Here is an 11,609-nt window from a genome sequence, read left to right as displayed (position 1 = left end):
ATCCCTCAAAACCTTGGGAAGTTGATTGGTTAGTTTGAAGCATTACCTGGTCCTTCCCAAGCCTGAGACAATATAACCTGAGCCGAACAAAAACAAAGCTTCTCTCTCTCTCTCTCTCTCCCTCCCTTCCCTCGGTCTTGGCTGCATTTTACCTGGAATATGGGTCCCCTTCCCCCACCCACTGCCAACAACATATGCTTGGCCTACTCCAGTGATGGCGAACCTTTTGAGCTCGGCGTGTCAGCATTTTGAAAAACCCTAACTTAACTCTGGTGCCATGTCACATATAGAAATTTTTTGATATTTGAACCATAGTAAAACAAAGACTTATATTTTTTATATTTATTTTATATATTTAAATGCCATTTAACAAAGAAAAATCAACCAAAAAAATGAGTTCGCGTGTCACCTCTGACACGTGTGTCATAGGTTCGCCATCACTGGCCTACTCTGTTCATCCTTTAGATCTCAGGTTCAAAGTCACTTTCTCTGGGTCTCACCGGTGTGTTCAGTGGTTGAGCGTCGACCTATGAACCAGGAGGTCGTGGTTCAATTCTGGGTCAGGGCACATGCCTGGGTTGCAGGCTCAATCCCCAGTGGGGGGTGTGCAGGAAGCAGCTGATCAATGATTCTCTCTCATCATTCATGTTTCTATCTCTCTCCCTCTCTCTCTTCCTCTCTGAAATTAATATATAGTATATACATATTTTAAAGTCGCTTTCTCCTGGAAACCATACCCGTGCATGTTCCCTACTCACACTTTTCACACGGAATTGTTTGGCTTGGCTTTATGGTCCATCCTTGCCAAATAGGCCGAAACCTCTGAGAGGGCAGTGACCGAGCATGTCTGAATTCCCGCCTGGATCCCACCTGGTGCCTGGGAGCCCAAAGGCAGAGAGAGAACAGGTCCCCTCAGGGGATTGGGCATCAGCTCACCTGGGCTGTGAGTGGTGGGGCCCTGGGTCGCACTGGAGGTGGAATGTCCCATTCTCCGCGGTGCGTCCCGCTGGCCTGGACCCAGGTTTCCTTAAGCCCCACGCCCGGTGGAGGACGATCAAGCGGCTAGCAGGACCCTCTGTGAACAGAAACAATGGACTCTTGTACTAAGGACTCAGTGTACTAAGTGCACTTAACTGTTATAATTACAGTTGCATTACTAAAGGACAACAATTATCCTTAATTCAGGAATTATACTTCTTGCCTGGGAGCAAGAAACAAACAAACACCCCCGCCACCACCACACACACACACACACACACACACACACACACACACACACACAAAACATTGCCTTGGCAGTAGAGGCATTTCCTTGCTCTGCTTTGCAGTGGATTTTGAACTTCTTTCTATGCGTCTGTCAAGGTCCAGCTCGCACTCTGACCCACCGTGGGAAGTCATGCACCCTGATCTCCAGGGGGTAAAGGCAGGAAGGAGGATGTGAGACCATTTTAGATTATGTCGGAGAGTGTCTAGTCCTGTAGGTTCAGAAACTTTTTTCTTTTTTTTATATGTTTTTATTGACTTTTTTATAGAGAGAAAGGAAGGGAGAGAGAGAGAAGCATCTATGTGAGAGAGAAACATGGATCAGCTGCCTCCTGCATGTTCCCTACTGGGGATCGAGCCTGCAACCTGGGCATATCGCCCGATTGGGAATGGAACCGGCCACCTCTTGGTCTATAGGACAATGCTCAACCAACTGAGCCACACTGGCCAGGCTCAGAAACTTAATCTGGTCACTGATTCACACTAATCAGACTCCATAAGAGACTGGGTCATAACCAGAACACACTCTTTACATGGTGGGAGGAGTGTGTATTGCCAGAACTCAGAATATCATTGGTTGTCATCCTGGGATATGTGTCCTCAAACCCCAGGAGGTCAAAGGACATTGCATATCTTTTTGAGGTATGTACCTTGATAACCATCGTGCTTTCCTGGGCCTTGATGTCCTTACTTGCCAATTTAGGTCAGGGCTGTTTTAGCTGGGATCCTAGTAATCAGAAGTCTAAATGGAAATATCACGTAAGAATGTTTATTGACAACGGGAGTAACTTAAGTAGGCAAAGCTACTGATGAATGGGGCTCAAATTTGACCAAGTGCATAGAGAGGATTCAGTCTCAACAATTTTCCCTTCGCCATTGTCTTAGCTTCGGTTCCTGAGAAGCAGGTCAGGGGCTTGGGAACATGTGACTTACTGAGGGGGTGCTCTTCAGGGAAAACGCTAACGAAGGGAGGAGGGAGCTGAGCGAGATGTGGTCTCAGGTGAAACCTAGCCTTAGCCTGATCCACGAGGGAGAAGGAGCTTGGAGCATAAACTGCACTGACAACTGTACCCCCCACCACACACCCAGTTCCAGCAAGAACACCAGCCTTTTGAAACCCAGCATCAGCCAGTGTGTGGGCTGCCCCTGGGGATGGGGCGGGAGGAGGTAATGGCTTGTAACTTTCCAGATGAGAAGGGGCAGCTGTGAGCCCTCAGCAGCCAGCACTCCGGGCAGGTAGGAGCTGGTGTGTGGCCTGGAGAGGGGTGTGGGTGGGCGCTGCAGCACCTACTGCAGGCACTGCCCTGGTGTTGTTCCCCTCTCCTCCGGCCCCTCCCACCTGCCCTTCTCTCCGCCCCAAACTTGCTTCCCTCCCGTTTTCTCAGGTAAATCTTACTTTCCCTTTGAGTTTTACTTTAGGCGTCACTTCCTCCAGGAAGCCTTTGCCCATCCTTCATGACCAGACTGTTTTCTCCTCTGCTTCCCCATCTGCATTACACTAGCGTGTTGAGGCTGACCTGCCTCCTGTGCCCACCTTGGCTGTGAGCTCCGGGAGGGCGGGGGCCATGCTTGTCCTGTGCTCCCCTCTGCCCAGTACCGGGAACTGTAACTGACGCTCAGTAAATGCTTTTTGTGTACAGGAATCAATAGTGCTTTTCTTCAGGTTTCAAACTTGAAAACAGTCTTGAAAAGCTACAGTGACCTCCTGAGCTAAGCCGGGCATACCGCCATGCAGGCAGCAGGTGGGCGTGCTCCCCACAATGCCCCCACGACCATGAACTGGGGGAGAGTGTGCAGGGCCAGGACGAGTCCAGCTTATGCGAACACAGCTGGCTTGTCTGGAATTTGTAAGTATAGGGAACCTTGTAACTAATCTCTCTCTCTCTCTCTTTTTTTTTTTTTTTGCTTTGGGTGCTGGGAAGCTCAGAGCCCAAAACAAAATGGGGGTGAACTTTCTGATGAAATACAGGCACCCAAGTTTCTATGAAGGAAAGCACCCTGAAGGCCTGAGGGGAGTGAAGCCCCAGGGGTGTGGTCTGGACCTGAAGAAGCCAGTGACCTGCAGACGTGGGTACAGGCCTTTGTGGGGAAGGTGGGCGGGGGGGGGGGGGGGGCGGGGCGGGGGGGGGCAGCCAAGAAGCGGTGAGCACAGGGCTGGAGACAGCAGAGCGGCACAGTGAGGGCAAGTGGAGAGAGTGTGTCACTGGGAAGCTCCCCAGAAGGTGAAGACGAGAGTGCCGGGTATTTTAAGTTGCTGCGTCCCTACAGTGCGAACTCCTTCCATTGTCTTGAAGCTTCCGTCATGTCTGATACTCGTATGTTGGGGCCAGTGGAATTTCAGAGAATGAGGATGAGTCTGGTCAAGGGTCATGCGACACAGAAAAGGATCAGCATGTGCTTGAAGTGAGATGGTTCACAACCTAGAACCCAGTGACTGGGGGAGCTCAGATCCAGGGGTCACCAGGAGAAATGGAAGTCACTGCCCCGTGCCCTCCCCCCCCCCCCCCCCCCCCCCCCCGCAATTCCCTGAAACAGTAGAGGAATCATGGGTTGCTTGCATGAAGGATAGGGTTTTGAGCCAATTTCTATTAAATATTTTAAAATGGGATTTGCTAGCTGGCACGTGTTGGCATTCTATTTTAACATGTATTGTTCTCTGATTCATATGTCGTAAAATGTTGGGTTTATAGGGAGCTAATTCAGCCTCTCATTTCACAGGAGAGACTGAGGCACAGAAAGGTGAAGGCTCTTTGGCCCAGGTCCGTTTTGAAGCCTTCATCTATAAATAGGAGATTTTGACTTTCAATTTTGTAAATTTTAACTCACAAGTAAGATATACATCCTATAGGACCAGGATCACATGGAGTGACTGGGGTTTCCACAGCTCTTACCGAACGTTAGAGGGTGATGAGGAGGGGCAGAAACGGGCCCTCGAGGAGAAGGGGGCAGCGAACGGTTTACTCGCCTTCCAGAAACATCTTCCTCCCCTTGTTGCACAGGGAGAGCTATGGCCAGGCGCAGAGGAGAAGACCTGTCCCAGGGTGGTGGGCTTCCAAGTGAGTGGGTCCTGTTGCTACTGATCTTTGTGAGAGAACCGAACTACGTTCCCAGTTTTGTGTTTTGTCCTCTTCTGTTTAAAGGTGCGCAGGCTTTCCCGTGGTCGGGAGAGAGACAGTAGGCTGCCGGGGAAGAAAGCCTGTCCTGGTCTCCACCGGGCAGCACAGAGGCGATATTCATTCCCGGGGATTTCTTGAGGGTTTGCAATGTAACCCCAGCTCTTCCCCTGAACGCAGCAGACGCTATGGAAGTAACATTTAAAGCTTTAAACATCATGGTTTGGCCCAAACCATAGAAAGACTATTTTTTTAAATAATAAAAAACTGAGTTTTGAAAAAGCACAAAAACTTTTAGTTTCTTCTTTGAATAAACAGGAAATAGGAGATGATGGTGAGTTAACTGCATAATCTAATATTTAACATTTCTTATGCTTAGCTGGCCCAGAGCCTATGAATGGTTTATTAAAATTTGCATTTTGGGTATAGACTGCAAAGGGGAAATGTTTAAATGTATGCATCTGTAAAAATAATTATACGGTTTTTTTGTTAAGGGAAAATAGGCTGGATTCCCTTCGCCTTTCCCTAGCAGCCCGGAGCAGAGAGCACAAAGGATATGCTGTGGCCGGGCTTCTGGCTGTGAAAGGCTTCGCTCAATTTAAATTCCTCGCCGCATCAAAGGGCAAATTCAGGAAGGAAGGCCCCAGCGGCAGCCTCGCTCGCCCTCTTCTGGTTGTCGAGGGCCAAGCAAAGCATTTTGTCCAAAACTTGCCAGCAAGCGGGGAGGGCGAGTGGTGGGCGAGGAGGAGAGAGTCCCTGCTCCACTGGGAATACGTGGACAGCCTCTTATTCCACTCACCCCCTGTTTGTCTTTGTGATCGTCTTCCTTTAAATGTTTTCTTTCTCTTTTTTTTTAAAAAAATATTTTTATTGATTTCAGAGAGGAAGGGAGAAGGGGAGATAGAAACATCAATGATGAGAGAGAATCATTGACTGGCTGCCTCCTGGAGATCGAGTCCACAACGCTGGCATGTGCCCTTGACTGGACTTGAACCCGGGACCCTTCAGTTGCAGGCCGACCTTCTATCCACTGAGCCAACCGGCCAGGGCTGTGGTCATCTTTCTTAAACACCTGAGCCATAGTGGGGGGTTTTGTTTGTTTTTGTTTTCTCATTTTGATGGGCTGCTCTGTCAGAAAGGGCAACCTGACTTGAGAAACAAAAAAAATCTAATACTTCTTTTCTTTTCTTTCCTTTTCTCCTTTTTAGTCCTTATTTGAAGGTTCTGTAAGAGCGCATCACCTTCTGGTCTCCTTCACGGCGACATAATCCCCTGAGGCTGCGTCACCTTCAGTCTTGCATCCTCCACCCTCAAGCCCAATGCCTGACACCCAGCAGGCACAGCAAACACCTCCTGACTGACCGAGGAGCTATAGAGGTGCATGGCGCTGACTTAGACGTGAAGCGTATGCAAGGTGGGTTTCCCTGGCCCTGCTGGAGCCTCTCCAGGACGCGGTCCAGCTTTACAAGAGCTTTTGAAGTCCACCCCCACTCAGGTCATGAAAGGAATCTTAATGGATGTAGCAACACGGGGCACAGCGGCTCCCTAGACAGGGTTAATAACACCGAAGCGATCTCATAGCCATGCGTAACTTAACAGGTCACAAGATGGCCTCACAGGCATCTCATCTGACTTCAGTCGTCCTGAGCAGTGGCTGTTGGAGACAGGTGGAATGATGCTTTCATAGCAAGGAAGTGATTCGCACACAGTTTCTGTTCTGCAATCTTTTTTTTTTTTTTTTTTTTTTTTTAATATGGAGCGTTTCATGAATTTGTGTGTCATCCTTAAGCAGGGCCACACCAATCTTCTCTGTATCATTCCAATTTTAGTATATGTGCTGCTGAAGCGAGCACCTGTCCTTCAATCTTTTTTAAAAGTATATTTTTATTGACTTCAGAGAGGAAGAGAGAAATAGAAACATCAATGATGAGAAAGAATCATTGATTGGCTGCCTTCTGCACGCCCCCTACTGGGGAGCGAGCCGCAACCCGGGCACATGCCTGACCAGGAATCCAATCGTGACCTCCTCCTGGTTCATAGGTCGACGCTCAACCACTGAGCCACGCTGGCCGGGCTTATCCTGCAATCCTGAGCTTTTCCCACCTTTTCGTAGCCTCCATAAGACTTAGTGGTCATGTCTCATTCTCCAGTTGGCTGAGGCTAAAATGAGAGGGGGCGGTCCCAGCTTCTAAAGATCTGCCTGGTAAGTCCCGCCATGGACGTGTCCTTATTCCTCTGGACAGCCAGCTGATGGGCGTGACGGAGGCCGGGCTGGTCGGGCTGCCCAGCACCCAGCAGTGAGCAACCTTGTTAACAGCGCTCCCTTCACGGTCCTCGCCCCGGAGATTACAGGACCTGCATCTTCCCGCATCATAACAGTTTGCTCAGGGTGAGACTGCTGAACATCTTCCTGGAAAGTGGACCAAAAAAAAAAACTCTGTGTTTGGTCAGTGGTCAAAGGTATTTATAAGTAAGTACCAGAGTGACCCCTAGCCAGTGTTTGCTAGTGCCCGGGTTGGTCTGTTTGAGTTCAGGAAAACAAACACAAGACCAGCAGCCAAATAGCTGCTTAGGTCCCAGCTTCAGTCGGACAACAGACCTATGAGAAGGGTGATTGCCCACCTCCCATCTGCTAAACACACCCCTGTCAGCTCACAGGACCCAGAGCAAACAGCACCTTTCCTGACAACCCTCTCTGGGCACTGTGTGCTGACTCATCCTGAGCCCTGGCCATGCCCATGCCCATGCTGACGGTGTGCCTGTCCATGTCCCCGTGGCTCGGGTTATTTAAGAGCAGGGCCACGCCTTTCATCTCTGTTTGAAAGGAAGATGTTAGCTACTGGGAATGAGTCCCAGAACCCAGAGTACAGCTAGTGACTTTCAAACATGTTTTATCACAAGCTGAATATATATATATATATATATATGTTGTATATCATGATGTAGTAACAAATATATATATATATATATATATACATATATATGTATGTAATTACACAAAACTTCACAAAATAATACCATACGAAATGCTACATCTGGAATTTTGTCTTCTAGTTTACTCACTATTGTTTGTGGTGGTACACTGAATTGATTTTATGATACGCTATTGAAGGCCAACTTGCAGTTTGAAAACTATTAGTGTAGTTGGCTTCATCTGCTTCCCCCCGTCCCCCTTTCCCCTATTTTCTGTCTGTAAGTATTGAATGCTTCACACTGGGGAGGAGGGAGGAGTTCTGATTGGGGGAGGCAGCAGGGGAGCGTGATGGAGCAGGACTACACCATGGAGAAACGATGTTCTGCTAGTCCCCTTCCAGCTCCATCTGGACTGGGTTTGAGCTCCTGTAGGCAGGACTGATGTTTGAAACTAACCAGAATGTCCATGAGAAACCTTGTAAAACCTTGGGCACAAGCAAGGCTGCTTCAGGGACAAGATCAGGCATCAGTAAACTACACCCCTTGTACCAAATGCCAAATGCATTCATCGACCTCTTTTTTTAAATAACGTTTTATTGAAACACAGCCATGCCCACTCATTTGCATATTGTTAGGTCTGCTTTCATCGTAATTGTAGACTTGAGTAGTTTCCATCAAGACCATAAGACTTGCAAAGCCTAAAATATCTACTATATGGCCCTTTGCAGAAAAAGCGTACTAACACGCGGAATAGAGGCAGCGTCCTCTACCTCACTGGGAGGAAACCAGCGTGCTCTGAGGCAGCCAAACAGAACTGGCGTGAGCAGAGACCAGCGGAGCACAGCCTGAGCAGAGCTGGCATGGCGGCTCTGGGTGGGACCGTGGCTGCAGCCTGCAGCGCACCTGGGAAGTGCCTGGAAACAGGGGATGCTACCGTGACTGCAAGCCCAGGACCGTGAGCGGGCTGACACGGGGGTTTTATTTGCCTTCCCAGTTCCTCTGGTAGAAAGGTGGTGGTGGTGGGGGGGGGGTGCTAGATACATGTTTGCTGAATATTTCTTAAATGAGAAAGGAATTGGTGGCCTGTGGTGTAGAAGCTGAGTTTTAGCAGAGCCCCTCTGGAAGGCATTGCCAGGAAAGGGCCTGGACGCCTGCAGCCCAGAACTGAAGTCTCTCCTCCTTGGAGACAATACATCTCTTCTCAGCGGCTTTGGCAACTAACACCACAGCGGAGATGATGAGGTAAGGGTTATAACGTACAGTAGAGAAGTATGTGCGTATCGAATGCTAAGTATTGTTCTAGGTCCGTGGTCAGCAAACTGCGGCTCGCAAGCCACATGCGGCTCTTTGGCCCCTTGAGTGTGGCTCTTCCTAAGTCTTAGGAGTACCCTAATTAAGTTAATAACAATGTACCTACCTATATAGTTTAAGTTTAAAAAACTTGGCTCTCAAAAGAAATTTCAATCGTCGTACTGTTGATATTTGGCTCTGTTGACTAATGAGTTTGCCGACCACTGTTAGGTCCTTTATAGGTAGCCATTTATTTTCATTATCTTGACAAGAAGTTCTAGTTTAATTTCATTTTACAGATGGGGAAACTGAGGTGCAGAGGAACTTGATAACTTGCCCAAGGGAAAACAGCTAGTAAGGGGACAAGCCAGAATTTGAAAATAGGATGATCTTCGTAGCTGAGGGGGGTGGGGGTGGAGGTGGGGGAATGGATTGCTAGGACGACAGAGATGCTGGCTCATTCATGGAATCCATGAGCTTTCTTTTTTCTTTTTGTTGTTATCTAAGAATTTGTTCATTCTTCTAACACATCTTAAGGAATGTGCCTGTGCCTTCCTGTTTTGTCTGTAACTGGTCTAGAGGCGGGCATGTTACTCAGTCCGGGGCAACAAGACGTGAGACACCTGTGGGGGCGTCTGAAAGAGATTTCCAACCATGAATGACCCACCCACAGACGGGAAGATGCCACCTGGGCCCAGCGCTGGCGGACACTGAGCCACCAAACCCTACCGGAGTGCTGAGCCACCATCCCTCCCTCAGTGCCGAGCCACCATCCCTCCCTCAGTGCCGAGCCACCATCCCTCCCTCAGTGCCGAGCCACCATCCCTCCCTCAGTGCCGAGCCACCATCCCTCCCTCAGTGCCGAGCCACCATCCCTCCCACAGTGCCGAGCCACCATCCCTCCCTCAGTGCCGAGCGACCATCCCTCCCACAGTGCGGAGCCACCATCCCTCCCTCAGTGCCGAGCCACCATCCCTCCCTCAGTGCCGAGCGACCATCCCTCCCTCAGTGCCGAGCCACCATCCCTCCCTCAGTGCCTAGCCACCATCCCTCCCTCAGTGCTGAGCCACCAAACCCTACCAGAGTGCTAAGCCACCATCCCTCCCACAATGCTGAGCCACCATCCCTCCCTCAGTGCTGAGCCACCATCCCTCCCTCAGTGCTGAGCCACCATCCCTCCCACAGTGCTGAGCCACCATACCTCCCTCAGTGCCGAGCCACCATCCCTCCCTCAGTGCCGAGCCACCATCCCTCCCTCAGTGCTGAGCCACCATCCCTCCCTCAGTGCCGAGCCACCATCCCTCCCTCAGTGCTGAGCCACCATCCCTCCCTCAGTGCTGAGCCACCAAACCCTACCGGAGTGCTAAGCCACCATCCCTCCCACAATGCTGAGCCACCATCCCTCCCTCAGTGCTGAGCCACCATCCCTCCCTCAGTGCTGAGCCACCAAACCCTACCGGAGTGCTAAGCCACCATCCCTCCCACAATGCTGAGCCACCATCCCTCCCTCAGTGCTGAGCCACCAAACCCTACCGGAGTGCTAAGCCACCATCCCTCCCACAGTGCTGAGCCACCATCCCTCCCTCAGTGCTGAGCCACGATCCCTCCCTCAGTGCCGAGCCACCATCCCTCCCTCAGTGCTGAGCCACCAAACCCTACCGGAGTGCTAAGCCACCATCCCTCCCACAGTGCTGAGCCACCATCCCTCCCACAGTGCTGAGCCACCATCCCTCCCTCAGTGCCGAGCCACCATCCCTCCCACAATACTGAGCCACCATCCCTCCCTCAGTGCTGAGCCACCATCCCTCCCTCAGTGCTGAGCCACCAAACCCTACCGGAGTGCTAAGCCACCATCCCTCCCACAGTGCCGAGCCACCATCCCTCCCTCAGTGCCGAGCCACCATCCCTCCCTCAGTGCCGAGCCACCATCCCTCCCACAGTGCTGAGCCATCATCCCTCCCTCAGTGCTGAGCCACCATCCCTCCCTCAGTGCCGAGCCACCATCCCTCCCTCAGTGCTGAGCCACCAAACCCTACCGGAGTGCTGAGCCACCAAACCCTACCGGAGTGCTAAGCCACCATCCCTCCCACAATGCTGAGCCACCATCCCTCCCACAGTGCTGAGCCACCATCCCTCCCTCAGTGCTGAGCCACCATCCCTCCCACAGTGCTGAGCCACCATCCCTCCCTCAGTGCTGAGCCACCATCCCTCCCTCAGTGCTGAGCCACCAAACCCTACCGGAGTGCAAAGCCACCATCCCTCCCACAATGCTGAGCCACCATCCCTCCCTCAGTGCTGAGCCACCAAACCCTACCGGAGTGCTAAGCCACCATCCCTCCCACAGTGCTGAGCCACCATCCCTCCCTCAGTACTGAGCCACCAAACCCTACCGGAGTGCTGAGCCACCAAACCCTACCGGAGTGCTAAGCCACCATCCCTCCCTCAGTGCTGAGCCACCATCCCTCCCTCAGTGCTGAGCCACCAAACCCTACCGGAGTGCTGAGCCACCAAACCCTACCGGAGTGCTAAGCCACCATCCCTCCCACAATGCTGAGCCACCATCCCTCCCTCAGTGCTGAGCCACCATCCCTCCCACAGTGCTGAGCCACCATCCCTCCCTCAGTGCTGAGCCACCATCCCTCCCACAGTGCTGAGCCACCATCCCTCCCACAGTGCTGAGCCACAATCCCTCCCTCAGTGCTGAGCCACCATCCCTCCCTCAGTGCTGAGCCACCATCCCTCCCACAGTGCTGAGCCACCATCCCTCCCTCAGTGCTGAGCCACCATCCCTCCCTCAGTGCTGAGCCACCATCCCTCCCACAGTGCTGAGCCACCATCCCTCCCTCAGTGCCGAGCCACCATCCCTCCCACAGTGCCGAGCCACCATCCCTCCCTCAGTGCCGAGCCACCATCCCTCCCACAGTGCCGAGCCACCATCCCTCCCTCAGTGCCGAGCCACCATCCCTCCCTCAGTGCCGAGCCACCATCCCTCCCTCAGTGCCGAGCCACCATCCCTCCCACAGTGCTGAG

At 51.7% G+C, this 11,609-nt stretch overlaps 1 non-coding gene across 1 annotated transcript; it reads right to left on the bottom strand.

Annotated features, from left to right (window-relative positions):
• Positions 1-6,123: 6,123 nt before the first annotated feature.
• On the bottom strand, positions 6,124-6,229 carry LOC139019205 (U6 spliceosomal RNA). The gene has a single exon (XR_011473083.1). It is a non-coding gene; the product is annotated as a U6 spliceosomal RNA (small nuclear RNA).
• Positions 6,230-11,609: the final 5,380 nt, after the last annotated feature.

This window comes from Myotis yumanensis, unplaced genomic scaffold (genome assembly GCF_028538775.1).
Source record: "Myotis yumanensis isolate MYYU_CA2020_CCGP unplaced genomic scaffold, mMyoYum1.0.hap1 SCAF_10, whole genome shotgun sequence".
Lineage (NCBI taxonomy): Eukaryota > Metazoa > Chordata > Mammalia > Chiroptera > Vespertilionidae > Myotis > Myotis yumanensis.
The sequence above is the reverse complement of the archived record's forward strand: the minus strand, read 5'-3'. Positions and strand labels throughout refer to the sequence as shown.